Below are 22,990 nucleotides of genomic sequence, written 5' to 3' on the forward strand. Positions count from 1 at the left end.
TATTCGGTTGAGGAGCTTTTATCATCCAGTCTAATGTAAAAAAATCTTGAAGTTAGAATTTATAAAACAGTTATATTACCGGTTGTTCTGTATGGTTGTTAAACTTAGACTCTCACTTTGAGAGAGGAACATAGGTTAAGGGTGTTTGAGAATAAGGTGCTTAGGAAAATATTTGGGGCTAAGAGAGATGAAGTTACAGGAGAATGGAGAAAGTTACACAACACAGAACTGCACGTATTGTATTCATCACCTGACATAATTAGGAACATTAAATCCAAACGTTTGAGATGGGCAGGGAATGTAGCACGTATGAGCGAATCCAGAAATGCATAGACTGTAGAGTGTTAGCTGGAAGGCCGGAGGGAAAAATACCTTTGGAAAGGCCGAGACGTAGATGGAAGGATAATATTAAAATGGATTTGAGAGAGGTGGGATATAATGGTAGAGACTTGATTGATCTTGTACAGGATAGGGACCAATGGTGGGTTTATGTGAGGACGGCAATGAACCTGCGGGTTCCTTAAAAGCCATTTGTAATTAAGTAACGTTTCATATTACAATACGAGATTGAAAAGCTGTCAAACGAGGTCGCAGGCCGAGTGTGATAACCAGTCGAGTATTTTAATATGAAGTTACTGTAAGTGTATCGTACAACGTTTTATCCACTTCGATAAAAAAATAATTTTTATTAGTTTTGAACATGTATTTTGTGAAGAAACGATTGTATTATTTTTATTAGTTTCTTCCTGCGAGAGGCGATTCGTTTATGTTTGTTTTGTTAGTTTTGAATACGATAGGCTTTTGTTTATAACAGAATAGTAGTACGAGGAGAGATAAACAAATATTGTTAAAAATGAGTTCAAACGAGGATTCAGATATTGAAAACCTGGAAATTCTGCAAATTTAATGTTTAATACCGTCGAAATCTAGCCTAACATATGAAGGGGAATATAATAGTACATTATGCAACGAGCCTATAATGGTAGTAATTAAGACGCGAGTATGTTTGTTTATGAAACTCGCTTGCGCTCGTTTCATAATTTTCATACGAGCGTCTTAATTACCATTATAAGCAAGTTTCATACGACTTTTTATGCTCGACCATATTTCTAATTTGAAATTTCAAAGTATTCATGTTATGGTTATGTGACTGGGGAGGGAACTGACCTTGTGCAATCTCGTAAATTGTCAGATGTGCGCAGACGCGAAAGTATTGATTTTTTCCGGGCAACGAATGTCGACGACATTGATATAATCTAGTAAGATAAACGTTAAACTTGATATAACCTTGAAATTGAATTCAACATTGAAAAACGAGATGACAAATTGAATTTATTTGAATATTATTTACAATTAACGCTAATTATTATAGTAACAGAACATAACCTTCTGCGACAGTATAGGATTTCCAGCCTGCGTGACTTTTGCTAGTTGTCTTTCGATTGCATATCCGAGAATATTCGAAAACCTGAACTTTAATGAATAGGTGTACTTTAATGACATGCATTAAAGGACTGCTACCAGGTGTATAATTACTACATTTCGGCATGGTCGAGCATAAAAAATTTAAGATTGCTGTTCCAAGAAAAATGTGTAAAGTGTATCGAACATATTGTTGTTAATGTTTATAATAAATAAAATCATTTTCATTTTATTTAATTTAATGTGTGGTTCACTTTAGCAATAAACTATTTTGCCTGTCACTGCAGATAAGTAATTTCTGGTACGATATCCGTCTCCCATAACAACAGGACTCGAAGACTTACACTCAGAAGGTCGTAAAATATTCGCAGTCAAGATTTCCTTGGTAACTCATGTTTATCTATCTGATGAATGGCCCACACCGCGTAGCTACATTGTGTGACGTTTTCATTAAGTTCTGTGAGGAAAAGCAGTCTTTCCCGGAATAATCCCAACATTTGCCACGCAGACCAGAAAGATTCGAACAAAGACAAACGTACAATATAGCGCAACGTTCTCTATATGGCACGTCTGGTTAATTACAGCTTATTAAATTGCGATGTTGAATCGTGTTAGTTCAGCTGGTGGCCACCACGGGTGGCTGATCACAGAACAATCAACTTATGTAACTCTGTGTGACTCAGACCGGCAGGCATAAAGCGAGAGTAAAGACTGCTTTCATTCCATATAAAACTAAAATGGGATATTTTTATGCAAGAGCAATCTACTTTCACGGCAATTTCATCTGATCATAAAATTCCACTTTGACACTCTTCAGTCAATCATTAAGCTTCTTGATACTCAATTGGCCAATGACAATCGAACTGCATTGATACTTTTATACTGCTCAAAACCATTTACTTTAGAGTTAACATAAGAAGAAATTGTATAGTAAGACATGGAATCTAAAATAAGAAGACATTCTAAAAAAAAAAAAAAAAGGTCTGGCCTGATAAAAATAATGGCTCACATGAGCCATATGATGAAGGATGAGTGGAACGGAGAAAAATTCTCTCCGGCACCGGGATTTGAACCCGAGTTTTCAGCTCTACGTGTTGACGCTCTATCCACTAAGCCACACCGGATTCCGATCCCGATGTCGGACCGAATCGTCTCAGTTAAAGTTCCACCTCTTGGGTTCCTTCTAGTGGCCTACCCTCATGCACTGCGTCATAGATGTATGACAGTGGCACAATGTCCACACACGTAGAGCTGAAACCCGGGTTCAAATCCCGGTGCCGGAGAGAATTTTTTTCCGTCCCATTCATCTTTCATCATATGATGACGCAGAATATCTGCACGGAAATATCATATGTACTTCGGTACATCATAATAATATATCACATTAGTCAGTTTTCTCACTAGTTACTGGATCAATATTACATCTGTGCTTATCGCTGACTCACTCTATGCAGGAAAGTCTGAAAATGAATTTCTATCTTGTAACAATTAGGCCTATGAAACTGTTCACAGGACATGTCCTTGAAATTATATTTCACTATGATGATACCTCTGACTGTCTCTGATAAAACCCGGTACCTTTCTTTAGCTCATTATTGAGCAGATATTAGGGAAAATACCCTCTCAACTTTTCCATTTTTGCTTTGAATAGAATATTACATTATGCAACGAGCCTATAATGGTAGTAATTAAGATGCGAGTATGTTTATGAAACTCGCTTGCGCTCGTTTCATAAACATACTCGCGTCTTAATTACCATTATAGGCAAGTTTCATATGACTTTTTATGCTCGACCATATTTCTAACTTGAAATTATTCATAAGTATTCATGTTATTCTTATCTGACTGGAGAGCGGAACTGACCTTATGCAATATCTCGTAAATTGTGAGATGTGCGCAGATGCGAAAGTATTGATTTTTTCGAGAAACGAATGTCATTGACCTTGATATAATCTAGAGAGTAAAATAAACATTAATCTTGATATAACCTTGAAACTGATTTAGACATTGAAAAACGAGATGACAAATTGAATTTATTTGAATATTATTTACAATTAACGCTAATTATTATAGTAACAGAACATAACCTTCTGCGACAGTATTGGATTTCCAGCCTCCGTGACGTTTCGCTAGTTGTCTTTCGATTGCATATCCGAGAATAATCTATACTTGCGCTTTCATATTGCTACAATGGTGTTTTCTGATTGGTGGTACACCTGAACTTTAATGAATAGGAGTACTTTAATGCTGCTTTAAGGGCTGCTACCAGGTGTATAATTACTACATTTGGGCATGGTCGAGCATAAAAATAGATTTGACCCAATTTTAGAAGTTCTGAATAAGTTTCAGTACTGGTAGAACTATAGGAATTAAAAAATTTGCATCATTATTTATATAAAGTTAAATCTTTCTGATTCAAAATTGACTCGACTGGCCTTTGTGTATTATAGAATTGAAGGAATAGCTTAGAATCATCAATAGAGACATGTTTAGAACGTAAGAATTCACTGCATGTCAAAAGTTATCATTAAGGATCGTACTTTGTCTCACGAGGCTACAAGGTTAAGTATTACTGGACTGACTTCTCACGCGACTTCTGTTTGGTCAAGTTGGGCAGAACAAAACATGGATCGCTTTAACAATTACACTAATATTTACAATTTAAATTAGGCTATTTGCACTAAATATACCAGAATACGATATTTTTACTATTTACACTATCAGAAAGACTGTAGTTCTGCATTGATCAAACATTATTTACACTATTATGTACAGTGTTGTATATTGTAATGCAAAGTATGTTACCTAATAATATTATAGCCTACTTATTCATACACAGTGTATAATAATGATTGATCAATGTAAGCCTACATTCTTTGTGATAGTGTAAATAGTTAAAATAGCGTATTCTGGTGCACATAGTGTAAAGATGTAACGGAGCTGTTAGATATTGACTACTTTCAAAGGCTGATTGTTAAAAAGTCTGTTTTTCGCATCTTGAATATTTCTTCAAATATTACTTTTGTAGAATATCTTCTTGAGTCCTCAGAGTACAGTATACTATACCATACTTCATACATGATTATGACATAAGATGTATGTGCAGAGACCCGAAATACAGTATGGCATATAATACAGATTGATTTATTTAGAACTGACACATTTCTTTCTTTAATTATTCCGTTGGAAATTCATTTAATGACCCAATTTTAGCACCAAATTAAGCAGAATGTTCTGGAGTTTCGATTCCTCGTCACTAGATGCGCAGGTGTTTATGTTTTATTGCTATTGTTGGCAGCACTGACCCAATTTTAGCACCAAATTAAGCAGAATGTTCTGGAGTTTCGATTCCTTGTCACTATATGCGCAGATGTTTATGTTTTATTCCTATTGTTGGCAGCTGTTTTCGACATTTTGTGTCAACGTGAAAATGCAGTACACATTAAATCAACGACTCTTCCTTGTGAAGCAATACTGGATTACGAATTCAATTACAGCTACTCAAAGGGCATACCAGAGAGAATTTTGTCTTCGCAGTCCTCCCAAAAGAAACACAATACTGGGACTGGTAAACAAATTGGAAACAACTGGATCTCTGGTGAGTGAAAAGGGCAAGCATCGTTCAGCTAGGCTTCCCACGGTTGTTGTTGACGTAAGAGCACGACTGGAGCAGTCACCCAAAATATCATTAAGACGTTTATCTTTGAGTTTGTTGAGCAACTGGACAATGTAGAGCTGAGTCAAGGATATTTTCAGCAAGATGGCGCTACATGCCATACATCAAATGAATCCATGGAACTAATTGCAAGTTTCTTTGACGACCGAATAATTTCCAGGAACATGTGGCCACCGATATCTCGGGATTTGACAACGCCGGACTTCTTTCTATGGGGTTAACTAAAAGACAGGGTTTACGTCACACGTCCCCAGACATTGGACGGTCTGAAGCACAACATCACACAGGAGATTCAAGCTATTGACAACAGAGTCCTCCAACGAGTGGCCAGTAACATGGAACGACGTGTTGAGTTGTGCCTTATGCAGGATGGAGGACATTTTCAACATTTGCTATAAAGGTAAATAATCCCCCGAAATTCCTCTACATTTTAGGTATAATAAGTTGTCGCTAGCACAATTCGTTTTGAAACAATTAATGAAAGAAATGTGTCAGTTCTATATAAATCACTCTGTATATCTCCATTTGTGCCCTAACTGTAACCTGCAGAATTTCTTCAGCATTTTTTCTAATTTCAGTGACTTTTTTGAAGCGTAGAATTATATTGAACTTCAAAAATAAAACAACAAATGTCTCAGAACTGAGGAGAATATAATTTTTATTTTAAGATATCAATTTTCCTTCATTATGTTAATCATTACTTTGGTCCAAATTATCTTATTTGATACTAAATTGTAGACTACTATTTAATTCTTAGAATTATCTACATGTAACTAAACACATCTACATTTTAAGTGTTCGCATAGGCTTCCGCAACCGGTGTACATGGTCTGCGGAGAAACTTCCGGGCTTATACCGCGGTGTCTTGGTGTTAGTGGCTGACGTTTCGACCTCTGTGTTGTGGTCATCCTCAGATCCACTGCTCTGAGGATGACCACAACACAGCGGTCGAAACGTCAGCCACTAGCACCAAGACAACGCGGTATAAGCCCGGAAGTTTCGCCACAGACCATATCTAAATTTTGCTCTTGCTATTATTATTATTATTATTATTATTATTATTATTATTATTATTATTATTATTATTATTATTGTATTAGGCCTATTATTATTATTACTATTATTATTATCATTATTATTATGCCATTTTCTTCTGTATTGATGTTATTTTGCTATTTATTTCAATGCTGGATGACTGGAAGGAAAGGCCTTATAGCCTTAACTCTGCCAGTAAAAATAAAAAATTGAATAATTGAATAAATAATTTAAAGTGTAGAAAAGGTCATCGTAGTATCAGTCTTTATCACTAGAATGCATTGTGAACAGTCTTCGAGGTGCTAGTTCTGAATCATGAATAGAACGTCAACTGCAGCACAAACAAGATGCAAGTGTTCCCTGATAGTACCTATGTCACGCAACAATCATGACGTCAAATCAATATAGTCTATGAACCATTAACCTTATCTCTGTACGTCCTGGGCCAGAATACGATCCCTAGTCATCTTATAATTCATCGAACTTTATGTTTTTGTGTCCTTGAGTTTTAACTAATGAAAGCAGTTAAATTCTTCCATAAGCTTTGACCATATCTTGAGATATTCTACGCAAATTTCATAGACATTAATAAAATTTTGATGAAAATATTTATATTCTGTGTTGAATCCAGTGTCAGAAACTGAATATTTAATGACTTGTAGAGGCAAGAACTGATATGTCAGCCTATCATACAAATACTCGTACAGAGAACTGACAAGAGCAAGTCGGACTTCCACAGCTCAGTTATTTCCCTTTTCAACAGCTGAGAGTGGAAGACGCGCATTGTCGAATGAAGAAACCAAAGATACAGTTCTGAGAACTCTTGTTTGACCTTACTGACACTGACACAGATTTAGATCTTTGTGACAGAAAATAGTATGATTTCACAGCTGGAAACATTCTAATTAGCCTTTCCAAAGCAAGAAATAAGCTTAACCAATCTTTAGTCACGTGGAAATATCACAAATGCAGTATGTAAGCACGTTTCAGATATGACTTCCCAGAATAATAACACACATTTTAAAAAGAGCCGTAATATCTCAAACGCAGAAGCCAGTGTTGACAACTTTATGAATGCATCACCATGACCAACAAGCCAATAACAGATGCAGCTGTTTTAATCCATTATACGAGTAATGTAAATTTATTCTTAAGTCAGCGTTTATAAGTGAAAAGTGCTGACATTTTATGATATTTTAAAATGACGAAAAAAAAGAGGGCATGTCCTCATTTTGCATTACGGATGGCAACCCTAATTTACTTACACAATAACGATTATTTCAGTCAAGGTTTTAATAAGAATATCTCTGACAAAACTGTGAAGTTTCAGGATCTACTCGTATGTATTAGAATATCAGATAATATCCAAAAACATAAAACCTCTAAATTCCAGACAGAATTAAAAACGTATCTGATTAGTAAATATCTGTATAACTTAAATTAATTATAATTGTGTATTTATTTGTATTGTAGCTTTCAGTTTTAGTTTAGTTTCTTATATTGACAATGTCAGACACTTGTGTTGCAAGTCTATTGACAATAAAGAATATCCATCCATCCATCCATCCATCCAAAGAACATCTATCAATTGAAAAATATCCATCCACCTAAAGAACATTCATCCACACATCCATCCAAAGAATATCCATCTATCCAACCATCCATTAATCCATCCAAAGAATATTCATTTATCCATCCAAAAATTATCCTCCATTCATCCATCAATCCAAAAAATATCTATCCATATAAACAATATTCATTCATTCAAAGAATATCCATCCATTCATCCATCCATCCATCCAAAGAATACCCATCCATCCATCCAAAGAATACCCACCATCCATTCGAAGAATATCCATCCATCCATCCAAAGAACATTCATCAATTGAAAAAATATCCATCCACCTAAAGAACATTCATCCACACATCCATCCAAAGAATATCGATCTATCCAACCATCCATTAATCCGTCCAAAGAATATTCTTTTATCCATCCAAAACTTATCCTCCATTCATCCATCAATCCACAAAAATCCATCCATATAAACAATATTCATTAATTCAAAGAATATTCATCCATTCATCCATCCAAAGAATACCCATCCACCCATTCGAAAAATATCCATCCATCCATCCAAAGAACATTCATCAATTGAAAAAATATCCATCCACCTAAAGAACATTCATCCACACTTCCATCCAAAGAATATCCATCTATCCAACCATTCATTAATCCATCCAAATAATATTCTTTTATCCATCCAAAAATTATCCTTCATTCATCCATCAATCCAAAAAACCCATCCATATAAACAATATTCATTCATTCAAAGAATATCTATCCTTTCATCCATCCAAAGAATACCCATCCATCCATTCGAAGAGTAGCCATCCATCCAAAAAGGACCATCAATCCTAAAATGTCCATCCATATATCCATCCGAAGAATATCCATCAATCCATCCACCTACCTAAAGAATATCCATCTATCTATCCATCCACAGAATATCCATCCTTTCATCCATACAAAGAATATCCATTCATCCAATTATTCATCCATCTAGCTATTTATTATTATTTACCTATTTAATTAATGTTCATTTATTGTTCACTTAATTATTTATTTTCTACTTACCTATTTCAATATTAGAGTAATGTAAGTTCAAATTGTTTCGCAATATCAGAAATAAAGTGAACAAAAATATTCTTTCACTACGTGATTTAACATTTTGGGTAAAGATATGATAAACATGCTTGCCTGTGTAGAGATTGTGATACGATCATAGGTAACTGAAGCGGGAGGCAAGGTAGGTAGGTGCAGAGGCATGAAGGACATTGAAAACGAGAGCATGGGAATGAACATTTCTACGTTCGTTAACCCGGAGCCAACGCGACGGGAAGAGCAGACGAAGCGAACACGAGAATTATGAACACGTTGTGGTCTTTGCGACTGGTTGACATTGAGGGCGGTCAATAGGCCTATAATGAAAATGGGGTATTACTGATGATAAGAATTATAATTATATGAGAGTAACGCAAGTTCAAATTTTTCCAGAACAGCAGAAATAATTCTTTCATTGTGTGATTTCACGTTTTGGATTGTAAGGGACAGCTTTGGCATCTCCCCTCCCCATCTATATCTGCACTGTTAAAAAACCGTAAACGTCATAATGTGATTAACAGTATTAGGCCTATAATAATACAGCATAATGTTTTACTTCCGAATATGTATGATAAGACTTTCTTGTGTTAAATTCTAACTACCTTATTTACATGTGTCGACCTTTTATGGGTCATCCTCAGAACTGGTCGTTGTTGCCCTTGGCGCCTCTTGATTCGTGTCCTGTGAGGGTGTGTTCGTGTGGCGTAATGTAGAGTTGAAGAGTGTGTGTGTTCTGAAATTGAGTTGTGTGTTGAGAATTTCGTTGGGGTGTGTTTTCGTGTGTCTGTATATTTCATATTGTTCTAGTGTGTTTAGTTTCTGGCTTTTTGGTTGGATGTGTAGTATTTCCATGTCTGTGTTGATGTCTCTGTGGGTGTGGTTAGCATTTGTGATGTGTTCTGCATATGTGGAGGTGTTTTGTAATTTTGTTAAGGCTGTGATGTGTTCTTTGTAACGAGTTTGAAATGATCTGCCTGTCTAGCCTATGTAGAAGTTGTTGCAGGTATTAAATTTGAGTTTGTATACGCCTGTGTCGTTGTATTTGTTTGTGTTGTTTGTGTGTTGAGATGTTTTTGTAGAGTGTTATTTGTTCTGTATGTGATGTTGTAATTTAACTTCTTGAATAATGTTGCAATTTTATGTGTGTTTTTGTTTTCGTATGTTAGTGTGATATATTTTTGTGTTCTTGTGTTTGTGTTGTATTCTTATGTTTTTTTGTGATTACGTTTTGTCATACATATTATGTTGTCTATTAGGTTAGGGTTGTATCCGTTTTCTTGTGCTATGTATTTGATTGTGTTTAGCTCTTCGTTGTAGTCCTGTAATCTTTGACTCTACATTACACCACACAAACACACCCTCACAGGAAACAAAACAAGAGGCGCCAAGACCAACAACGACCAGTTCTGAGGATGACCCATAAAAAGTCGAAACATGTAAACAAGATACGTTAGAATTTAACACAAGAAAGTCTTATCATACATATTCCGAAGTGATACAGTGTTAAAAGTTGTGTAATCAGGATGTACATACAGGGACATCATTTTATTTTTACTAACATTTCTAATATTAACCTGGCTATACCTTTGGATTAAAAGTTCAGAACCGGAAACACCGTTTGCTCCTCCTTCCACTGGAGTTCGATTATACTGGCGTAATATACAAACAAATCACTTTACTAGGTATAGGAGGGAAGAAAAGTAATTCATCCATTTACGTAAACTAGGAAATATTGCGCTTTTGAGTTTGGTCATTTTCATTAGATTTTTGTTTAATCAAAATACAGTACAGTATTAACAATGAGTGTTTTTACTCACGAACTGAGCTGTCCATGTGGACGTATTCATTATGCAGTGTATTTTATACTGTCTACAGCACATTAGCGTACAATATAGAGAATGAAGTTAAATTGAAAAATAATCATAATATGGATATTTAAACACATTTCTCAAAATGGTGGCCATTCATTTCGATACAAGCTTCAGTTCTTTTTTGCATATTATCGCGCTATAGACTATTGTACCTAATTCCAATTACCAGGTTCGTCCTTCATACTAGTAACTCATGTTGAAATAATTCTGTACTTACTCTATAAAAGAGTACCGTACGTACTGTAAATTGAATCTTCACTTCTGTCCGATCCGAAAAGATAAAATTACTCAGAGATGCTATCTACTGCCCGTCCAAGAGTTTTGTCGCAGGGTTGTATAAAAAGGAGGGAAATCACGTGACAATTAATTAACGAGGCCCTTTAATTTAAGTTATTTTAAACAGTTGTATAACATTACGTAGACGTCCAATTCCTAACAGAAATTAATGTTTTCAGAAAAGAGCTAAGACAGCCCAGCCACTAGCCCTTACAGAGAGCAAGCAGAAGCGGGTGGGGGGAACCAGGATGCGATGTAATAATAATAATAATAATAATAATAATAATAATAATAATGATTTATTTTAGCTGGCAGAGTTAAGGCCGTAAGGCCTTCTCTTCCACACAACCAGCAAAAAGTGTATATACATATGCATGAACTTACAAAGAATTCAACAAATTGATTTAGATGTAGGCAAACGGACGACAGTACCTGTAAGAAAATATGATTCAATATTGAAAGCTCTTTCGTCACTGGAAAACGCGAACATATTTCTGGAACATACTACACTCACTCAGTACTGTTTGTGTTTACTACGACCTTAAGGCGACTTTGACTGTATACGCTTGGTTCTGTGTGGAGAACGGTTGGAAGTTTACTAGTAGAGGGGGTGGGAGTGAAGTACATTAAAAATCTCAGGTACAATAAAAATTGAAGTAAAAATAAAATGATGTCCCTGTATAATGTTTTACCTTTGGGGAGGCCGAGGTGTAGATGGGAAGATAATATTAAAATGGATTTGAGGGAGGTGGGATATGATGACAGAGACTGGATTAATCTTGCTCAGGATAGGGACCAGTGGCGGGCTTATGTGAGGGCGGCAATGAACCTCCGGGTTCCTTAAAAGCCAGTAAGTAAGTAAGTAAGTATAATGTTTTAAGTGGGTAATGCGAGTAAAATTTTGAAATTTCCGCGCCAATTTTTATAAAATTTAAGTGGCCAGCTTTTATTAACTAACGGAAATGATGCAAAGCCGGAAAGATGTTGCAAGACGCAAATTCTCGACAAACACGAGTTTAATAGAGGTCTGTGGTTTATAAATCAGATTCCAGCCAAACAGTTTTATGTAAACGTTTAGTCTTCTCAATGCCTGCTTTTCCTCAAAAGTTAATGTATGCAATAAACCACATTCACTGTTCCCAGAACTCAGCCTATGTTATAAATATTTACAAACCACACTTCGCACTTCTGCTAGCTTTTACATTGAATCCTTGAAACCAAGAGACGGAATTCTTGTAATAATAATAATAATAATAATAATAATAATAATGATTTATTTTAGCTGGCAGAGTTAAGGCCGTAAGGCCTTCTCTTCCACACAACCAGCAAAAAGTGTATATACATATGCATGAACTTACAAAGAATTCAACAATTTGATTTAGATGAGAGTTACATGTATACAAGAGTTATTTACGAATTAAACAACAAAATACTATGAACTATTAATTAAACACTGAAATAAACTGGGTAGCAGAATTAAACTAAAATACATAGAATGTTAATATATTTCAAATTATATTAGATAATAGAAAGAGATTATTATGAGACAATTTTGAAAATGCAGCACAATCAGGATGATGTCTAAAGAAAAAAAGCAACAGTGTAGTCAGTAATATTTTAAATCAGTATGATTGGAGTGAAATGCTAATAAGGTTATCTTTTAAGCTGTTCTTAAAGGTGTTTGTTGTCTTGCAGCCCCTAATACTTTGTGACAAGGAATTCCATTGACGCGAGGTGGATATTGTAAAAGATGAGGAATAACAAGATGTTCTATGAAGAGGTATATTTAGCGTGCCACAGATAAGTGATCTGGTATTTACGTCGTGGTTAGAGTATAGATAAGAGAAACGAGACGAAAGGTAATTTGGTGTTGAGGTGTGCAGAATTCGAAAGAGTAAAGACAAAGAGTGTAAAGTTCTGCGTTCTTTAAGTCGGAGCCACGAGAGACTTGCGAAGGACGGTGATATGTGATCATATCGTCGGATGTTGCACACGTATCTGATGCACATATTCTGAGCTCGCTGTAACTTGACTGACAGTTCAGAACTTAGATCACTTAACAAAACGTCACAATAATCGAAGTGCGGCATTACTAGGGTTTGTACTAGGGTAAGTTTTAGTTGCTGGGGAAAGAAGTTTCTCAAGCGACTCAAAGAGTGAAAGGAGGAACAGATTTTCTTTATCGTTTCTTTAACTTGAAAATTCCAACTTAGATTATTATCAAAAAAGAAGCCAAGATTTTTTACGACAGATGAATAAGGGATTAGCGTGTTGTTAAGGGTAACAACTGAAAGATTACTGTTATTAAGGGAGTTAACTACACGCTTATGTCCAATAATTATGGCTTGAGTCTTACTTGGGTTAAGTGCGAGTCCGAAATTGGCCGCCCAAGTGGAGACAGTGGCTAGGTCACAATTTAACTTGTCAATCGATTCATTGATCGTATTGGGTCTGGAATGTATGTAAAGTTGTAGGTCGTCGGCATAGAGGTGATATCGGCAATACTGTAAGTTCTTTGATACGTCATTAATGTAGATAGAGAAAAGTAGTGGTCCAAATACGGAGCCCTGCGGCACTCCCGCCTTTGTGTATCGCCATTGGGAGAATTGATTATCAAGTGAAACACACTGTTGGCGGTCCCGTAGGTAGGAGTCCATCCAGCTCAAGGTATTGTCTGATAGGTGCAAAGTTTTCATCTTTGCAAGAAGCAAGTCGATATCAACAGAACCAAAGGCATTGCTGAAATCGAGAAGAGTTAGTGCCGTTACTTCACCCCTATCCATAGCTTCACGGATGTCCTCGGTCACTTTAAGTAGGGCTGTAGTAGTGCTGTGTCCATGCCTAAAACCCGATTGATAGTCATCGAGGAGTTTGTGTTCGTCGAGATAGTTCGTAAGTTGTCCGTGTACAATATGTTCTAATGCTTTTGAAAGAGTGGGAAGAATTGATATCGGTCTGTATTGGTTTACTGTAGAAGGTGTGTTAGATTTAGGTAAAGGTTTCACTAATGCCATTTTCCAGAGTAATAGCGAAGGTCAACAGCTCTGGCAGACGAAGGTAAACGAAGGAGTTCTCAGCAGTCGAGAGGGTCTTAGTTCAGCCGAGACTAAGCAAAAATTGTCTATGCGAACTCTTACCCGCTGAAGTCCAACGTACAAGCGCTTTATACACCACAGATCATGTGTACAAAAGGAAACTTCGTAGTATCTACAACAACAGCCCTATCTGGACTTGGGGTGAGGCAGACGGTCAGCAAATCTAGTACTGTCCGTCAGAGTGGTTATGTCGCATCACTGTTTCCCCCTACCCTTCTGTAAAGGCTTGTGGCTGGGCTGTCTTAGTTATTTGCTGCAAATATTTGCTGTTTAGAATTGGACTTGTACGTACTACGTCAACCTGTGAAAAACTGACTGATGACTGACTGACTGGACTGATGACTGACTGAACTAATGACTGACTGGACTGATGACTGACTGGATAGATGAATAACTGAACTGATGACTGACTGGACTGATGACTGACTGGACTGATGACTGACTGGACTGATGACTGACTGAACTGATGACTGACTGAACTGATGACTGACTGACTGGATTAATGACTGACTGACTAGATTTATGACTGATTGGACTGATAACTGATTGGGTTGATAACTGACTGGACTGATGAATGACTGGATTGATGAATGACTGACTGGACTGATGACTGACTGGACTGATGAATGACTGGATTGATGAATGACTGACTGGACTGATGACTGACTGAATTAATGACTGACTAGACTGATGACTGGCTGAACTAATAACTGACTGAACTGATGACTGACTGAACTGATGACTGACTGAACTAATGACTGACTGGACTGATGACTCAATGAACTAATGACTGACTGGACTGATGACTGACTGAACTGATGACTGACTGGACTGATGACTGACTGGACTGATAACTGACTGGACTGATGACTGACTGATTGGTTCATTCATTCATTTTTAGGATATGGCTGAGTGGACATACACTTGAAGTAATCCAAAAAAGATGCGTCATATTTTCAAATTTTCTGCAGTATCAATACATTATGCATGAGGAATTAAATAAAGGATATTCAGCAGGAAGGAATCCAGACTTTTTCAAGTAGTGTTCTCATTTATCTGAAGTAACAGAGGAAAACGATGAAAATGCGATAATCGATTCTACAAGGTAAGTAAACGTCGAATATCGGAGTTCCAATTAAACAAACTACCGGATCTTAGAGTAAAAATTAATTAAACATAACAGTAAAAGTTAAAATTACTTCATAAAAATCTATTCTGCAGAAACAGAAGATCATGAGTTATTATCGATTTCCCTTTCCTAAATACAGATTTCAGCTTTGTGATATATCAACCTCTCTGCAGAGTTGCTTTGCATTCAAGATAAGGCTTATCAATCGAAGCTGGCATTTTTTCGAGCTATGTAGGCTACACATGTTAATTGTGATAATATGCACTTCTGAAAGATGTTTTGAATAAAATGTTATGTACAAGTTTTTATTCATGCCACCCTAGACTGAAATCCTTGAACTTACGCATTTTATTTCTTAAAATAATCCAATAAGTAAGTCGTAATAGACAGACGGAGAAATAAGGGATACGTAATTGACGCTATGGTACTTAAATTGTGTTGAATTTTAACCACGACTATTTTCCTGTTCATTTATACTGTCAAGAAATTATTTAACAACACTACACCAATTAAGAAACTGAAATTTTGTATATAATATTGTTCTTTTACGTTAGCATATATTAGCTTTTATGCTCGACCATGCCCAAATGTAGTAATTATACACCTGGTAGCAGTCCTTTAATGCATGTCATTAAAGTACACCTATTCATTAAAGTTCAGGTTTTCGATTATTCTCGGATATGCAATCGAAAGACAACGAGGGAAACGTCACGGAGGCTGGAAATCCTATACTGTCACAGAAGATTATGTTCTGTTACTATAATAATTAGCGTTAATTATAAATAATATTCAAATAAATTCATTTGTCATCTCTTTTTTAAATTCTAAATCAATTTCCAGGTTATACCAAAATTTGTTAATGTTATGCTCTACATCAAGGTCAATGACATTATTGTTCCTCGGAAAAAAAATCAATACTTTCGCATCTACGCACATCTCACAATTTACGACCTATGCACAAGGTCACTTCCGATCTTCAGTCAGAAGCGAATAAAATGAATACTTCTGAATAATTTCAAGTTAGAAATATGGTCGAGCATAAAAAGTCGTATGAAACTTGCCTGTAATGGTAATTAAGACGCTCGTATGAAAATTATGAAACTCGCTTGCGCTCGTTTCATAAACAAACATACTCGCGTCTTAATTACTACCATTATAGGCTCGTTGCATAATGTACTATTAAAATAATGATTTTCTGACCCCACACCATATTTTATCGTCTATCTACATCCATAAACTCCGAAACCTCTAGTAACCAAGACATATTATCCTTTGGTATTTTAGTTTCCTTTACAATTAAAATTATTATTTCATGATTATAATATTAATTTATTTTTTCATGTATATTGATTGGGTTCGTGAATGTTCCAGCTATAGAACACGTTTTTATTTAGATTATTTTAAAGACAAGCGAATGTAAAATAAAATGTACGGTATAATAAAAAATATTGGTAGGTCTAACGTTCGCCAAAAGGATAATTTTATTTATTATGAATCTGCGAAATCGGCTGATGCCTATTATGTGAATTAAGTTATATCAGGAATTAATATTGTCACGGTACATATGTTTACATTACAAAGGCAATTTAGTAGTGGCAAGTAATTGATAAATCTAATTATAAGAACATGAGCGGTAGAAAGCAGATTTCGAAGTACCGGTAGCAATAATTAGTGTAGTTACCGGTTTAATGAATATTACCTTTAATTAGGCCTAAAATAAAATAATAAATATTAGTGTATTACGCACCTGTATGGTTGTCGCACGTTTAAAGGTAAGGTCTTCGAATACACAATAATTAACTTTGGCTCTATCACACACGACACAAATTATAAACAACGGAAACGCGCATTACGTAGCGAGCTAACTCAGCGGAACTGAAGTTCTGGACAAATTATAGGTTTCCGCCATCCCTCCCTCCCTCCCTCCAAACTCACCACTGGGACCACAGGGTGAGGGGGGTGGGTTGTGTGCGGGGACAGACAGTGGACCAATGGAATGCGCACAATATCGACATCTATTAAGGGAAAAAATTGAAACTTATAAGACAGCTGTGTCGAAAATGTGATCGTGCGCCGAGCCACTGTGTAACCTGCAACGTGCATAGCACCTGTGGAGGGAGGACACCCGAAGGGGAAGTGAAGCAACTGTCTGACTTATTAACGGATTTTCATTTTCTCTACGTCAAGCGCTTAAATATAATTTTATACAGTAGCAGTCTTACTAATAAACAGTATACAGTTTTTATACGAGACTTATGCAGAGTTGAGACAGAAAACGTTTCTAATAAACTGTGAATAAGCTATGGACGTATAAACAGGCTGTAACTATACAATGGGAATTGTTTTGCAGTAGTTATATACACGAAACCCCTTGTTTAAGCGTTGTATATAGCGAAAAAATGGCCGCCCCTGTAACAGCTGTTCGTATCGACTGTCATTTTATGATGATGGTTACCTTGTAACCACAGAAGAACAAACCAAAGATCATTGAATTATTAGAATAATATTGCTATAGCTTGTATTCTTTGACCAAAATGTAGTGTGGTAATCGATTAGAGCCAGTTGTACTATCGATATTTAACACGCCACACTAGAGCGCTCTACCGGATGCAATAGAAAACCTCAGATATTCTATTACCTTTCGTAACGAAGTAATGACGAAACTATGACGTAGCTGTGTAACAGTTGTACTGTTATACACGACGTATGTAGTGATTATTAGTAAGGAATTTACACACGACTTATAAACGAGCTACTCATTGTATAAGTATAAGACAGTTAAACGTCTGTATATAGGGTTTTATTAGTAAGACCGTAGGCCTATAAGGTTACAAACTAATGTTTAGTACGTACAACAAAGAAAGAAATGAACAAGAAAACATAGGACACATTATCACAACCTAAAATTAACTGCCTTCAGAATGTCTCTGCGACAGACTTTCAAAATCAGGAATTATGTCACTTACTGCCAGTCGTAGTTGATCACGAAGGTATTTATCTGTCAGTCGTGATGTAAATTTGGTTTTTAATATTTTCATTGTTGAAAATAATTTTTCACAAACGTAAGTTGTAGCGAACATGGCTTCAACAGAGCAAGCGAAAGAACAAAACTTCGAATATTTATTTTTTGGCAAAGATGTGAAAAGTTCAACATTTGTCAAGTCCTTACATCTAACTTTCATATTTTAACATTACATTGTAAATCTGTGAGTTTAAATTGAAGATCTAACCGCATTAATCGTACATATACTGAAAAAAAGAGCTACGTACAGAGATAATAATAATAATAATAATAACAACAACAACACTTAACATTTTAATGTTTCATGAGTGATATGTAGTATAATGCCATTTTATGTTATACAACAGTTTTCCTCGTAATACTTGTGATGAAAACATACATTTAATATTCTCATCATATTGGCAGCAAAAAAATGCGTCCTCCCATCCTACTTGAAACTTTCGTTTTTGTAGAGGTACATGGTTTCGAGAGAGACATTGCGACGATACGCCACTCGCAGGTCAGAGACAAATGCAAATGGAACGGAGTTTGACTCCAGTGAGTGAGAGGGTGGGGGTTGGGGAAGGTAGGAAGCAAGGGACATGCACAGCTATCATTGCGAACCACAATGTGCTCGTGAGTCGCATTTTCGCCACGGCTGTTATAAGATCATCATGAACATATATGAATAGTGACCATAGACTGAATAAACAGTTCTACATTGTAATGCTATATGTATAAAATATTTTGGGAAACAATAAAGGATATCAAGTGACCAGTGGAAATCTTAATATATCGAAACTGCACAATTCTTGAAAACTAAATACAGATTATATTGCACTCCCAGTAAAATAGTGTCGTAACTCGAAAATTGTGATTCGTAAAAATACGCTATTTCCTAATAAAATACTGTTGTAAAAATATTTTAATTTTTTTTTAGTTCATTTAATGATGCTGTATCAACTACTAGGTTATTTAGCGTCGATGAGATTGTTGATAGCGAGATGATATTAGGCGAGATGAGGCCGAGGATTCGCCATAAATTATCTTGCATTCACATTACGGTTGGGGAAAACCTCGGAAAAAACCCAACCAGATAATCAGTCCAAGCGGGGATCGAACCCGCGCCCGAACGCAACTTCAGACCGGCAGGCAAGTGCCTTAACCGACTGAGCCACGCCGGTGGCTAAAATATTTTAATAAATAGGTACCAAAACATTTGATAATTTACCATTTTATTATTTGAATTCCATACCTTCAACTAGTGAAATAGCGTTGGAAATAATTTACGAAAGTAATATGTGATTTACGACATACGACAGTATTTTACAAGGTATGCGATATAAAAGCCGAACCTTAATGTCATCAATTTCATGGGGTTAGTCTTTGAGATATTTCAAACAAAAAAGTTGCTCGTTTTTGCTTCCTTTTCGAGAAAAAAATTGCTTTATACATAGCGTGTTTTGGGAAAGCCATTGACTTAATTTCCAATATGCTCAGTCAATTTAAGAGAGCTGATGATAAATGGTTGAAAGAATTTTAGTTTTGTCCTTTAAATATGCAGAAATTTGATCTGAACAAATGTAACTTTTCGTACTGCAAAGGAATTTTAAAATGTTACATTTGTTCGGATCAAATTCCTACACATTTAAAGGACAAAACTAAAATTCTTTCAATCATTTATTATTATCATAATACACTGCTCTCTTAAATAAACTGAGCATATTGGGAATTAAATAAATGGTTTTCACAAAATACGCTATGAAATATTTCACATAAAACAATTTTTTTCTCTAAAATGAAGCAAAAATGAGCTCCCGTTTCAGTTACCTGTCATCATATCATCACATTCTACTATATACAATCACGAAGCTTGAGTTTTGAGGGTGCTAGAAACAATAGACTGTGACGGTACTATTTTGCATTGCCTGTAATGAGGCGATATTAGCGATCCTAGTGGTGAGCAACTACCTAATGTTTGCATATTTACTATGTATTGAGCTTCGCGACTGTATATACTAGACTGTGATATCATAATCTCTTCATACGCACGCATTCTACCGATACCAACACATAAGAAATCATCGTATTCATCATCATACACAATACTGGAATACCTTACCCAGTGACAACAGAGACTGTCGGAATTTAGTAGCGTTCAAAAGCAAGCTTATTAAGCATTTTCTTACTGCGTAGAGTAGGCTTAATTTTTACTTAATCAATAAAAGAAATGCTTCTCTCTTCTTAACTTTTACGGTAAACTGTTTAGCTTTTATTAATCAGATAATCTTTTAGTACTTTGATTTTTATTTTATTTGTAAATTTAATATTAATCGTAATTATAATTGTAATTGTATTCTTAATATTGTAGTTGCAATGCCCTGGTAGAGGAGAGGAGAAGGCCTGATGGCCTTATCTCTACCAGGATAAATAAATAAACAAATAAATAAATAAATAAATAAATAAATAAATAAATCTATACTAATAATAAATCTGTAGCCGAAATTTTTTTGGTAATTTTCGATTTTCCAAAAATAATTGGTCCTAACATATATAATTAACCACTCTGAAACCGAAAATAGCTTTTTTGAAATTTTCGTTTGTATGTCTGTCTGTCTGTATGTTTGTTACCTTTTCACGCGATAATAGATGAACGGATTTCGATGAAAATTGTAATATAAATTATGTCCGTTGTAACTTAGATTTTAGGCTATATGGCATTCAAAATACATTATTTAAAAGGGGGTTATAAGGGGGCCTGAATTAAATAAATCGAAATATCTCGCTTATTATTGATTTTTGTGAAAAATGTTATATAACAAAAGTTTCTTTAAACATAATTTGCGATAAGTTTTATTCCCTAAAAAGTTTGATAGGACTAATATTTAATGAGATAAACGAGTTTTAAAATTAAAGTAACTGCCATCTAAGGCCGTATAATGAAATAAAAAACAAATGACTTCGTCTATAAGGGGCCTTGGACAGCAACAATCGAAAGCTATGAAACATAGCCTACAGAGAATGTTTCTGTGTTTGTATGAAGTAATATCGGAAGCTAAATTAACCGATTTGTATAATTATTTATTATTTCACCATTGGAAAGTGTAGTTTCTCTAGATGGACATAATGCTATAATGTTATTACAGTAACTTCTGATATAATATAATGTAATATAATATAATATAATATTATATTATATTATATAATAATAATATAATATAATATAATATAATATAATGTAATATAATGTAATGTTATATAATATATATATTTTTAAATATAATTTAAGTTATTTGAAGGGTTCAGAATCATAGTGGGCCAAATGCCATTTACTGAATACGTAGAAAACAAGGGTTAAAATTAAGTTATTACCATAATTCAATGGAAACATATAACAAGTAAAATAAGGTATACACATTAAATCTAAATGATGCCAATGTTCATTAAACTATGGTTGCATGTAATAAAAATTATAAACATGTTAAAGGAATTTTCATTGCACAAATGAGTGTCTCTGGACCAAAATGATCACATTTTAATTATTTGGATTAAATTTAAATTAAATAACATATTAAACGATTTATCCTTCTATCAAACACGAATGTTCCCTGGATCAAATGTCTTATTTTAATTATGTAATTACTTTATATTTATTTCTAACGGATGCAGCAGAGCGCACGGGTACGGCTAGTAAATAAATAAATAAATAAATAAAATTGTACTTATTAAACATTTTTGTTTGAAATATCTCAAAGAATAAATTAATGATATTACTTACGGTTCATTCTATATAAACTTCAAATTTCAAGTAATAGTGACTCGGGAGATGCAATAAGCTTTAGGGATATTAATATTAAAATGAATATATTGAAATGCTGTAGGAGCTCTCCTAAGCTTAATTATTTTAGTGGTAAATTCATTAGAGGTATTTGTAGAGAAGAAATTAATCCATATTGTCAAACGTGATTTTTGTTCTGTATTGCGTGAGAAATAAAAGAAAGTAATACGTGATTGTAACTACTAAAACTGATACTCAAATGTGACGCTTGCTAATTATATTAGCCTATGGGTCAGTAAAAAATTCTGTATGCTATCTGTATCCAACTTGATCTTGAACAAGCGGAGTTTCTTATAAAAATAAGTTATGTTAATAAATATTAATTTGAAGAGGTTATTCTATGAGGTATTTCAAACAAAAATTTTCTTCTACTTAACTTCCTTACGGGGAAACTGTATTGGTTGAATTTATTACTATATTACTACTTGTATGCATTGAGAGTAAACATGTTGTTATTATTATTACTGTATCTGCTTTTTTATATTGATTGTATTATTTTATTTCTATTTCTATAGTTGTAATTATATTCTGTATTCTGTATATTTAAATTTAAATAAATTAAATAAATAAATAAAACAAATATATTAAATTAAATATGCAACGCAAATAGGAGCTGACGTGTAAGCAACGGCTAGTAAACAACATGTTTACTTTCAATGCATACAAGACGGCTACTCCAGGAATGCCAGGTCAGCGAAGATATGTCGGAAAGAAGAGAAGTTGATTGTCATTGCTGACGTTTACCTTAACAGCAATTCTATCAGCGACGTATTCACCTATGAAACATTTTTATTCCTGTTAAGAAATATAATTCCAAGAAAATATCTAACTCAAATTTTAAATATACCTTTAAAATAGAAAACGAAATAAAAGAAAAGATTTAGTTTCAAAGAGAAAATTAAAAAATCCCTAGAAACAATGAATTTAGGATAAATTACCCCTATATCCCCACATGGTACTCAAATTCCCTAAAACCAGCCTAGGG

General features: G+C 34.7%; 1 protein-coding gene and 1 long non-coding RNA gene across 2 annotated transcripts in view; one reads left to right on the forward strand and one right to left on the reverse strand.

The window, feature by feature from the left end:
- LOC138713770 (uncharacterized) overlaps positions 1-17,436 on the reverse strand; it is a 428,588-nt gene extending 411,152 nt beyond the window's left edge. Inside the window, exon 1 of the long non-coding RNA XR_011335987.1 lies at positions 16,914-17,436. This is a non-coding gene — a long non-coding RNA (uncharacterized lncRNA). The remainder of the gene's footprint in view (positions 1-16,913) is intronic.
- Positions 1-22,990, forward strand: part of LOC138713766 (ATP-binding cassette sub-family C member 4-like) — a 135,193-nt gene that overhangs the window by 29,492 nt on the left and 82,711 nt on the right. The window lies entirely within an intron of this gene.

The sequence above is a fragment of the Periplaneta americana genome, chromosome 14, assembly GCF_040183065.1.
Source record: "Periplaneta americana isolate PAMFEO1 chromosome 14, P.americana_PAMFEO1_priV1, whole genome shotgun sequence".
NCBI classification, from domain to species: Eukaryota; Metazoa; Arthropoda; class Insecta; order Blattodea; family Blattidae; genus Periplaneta; species Periplaneta americana.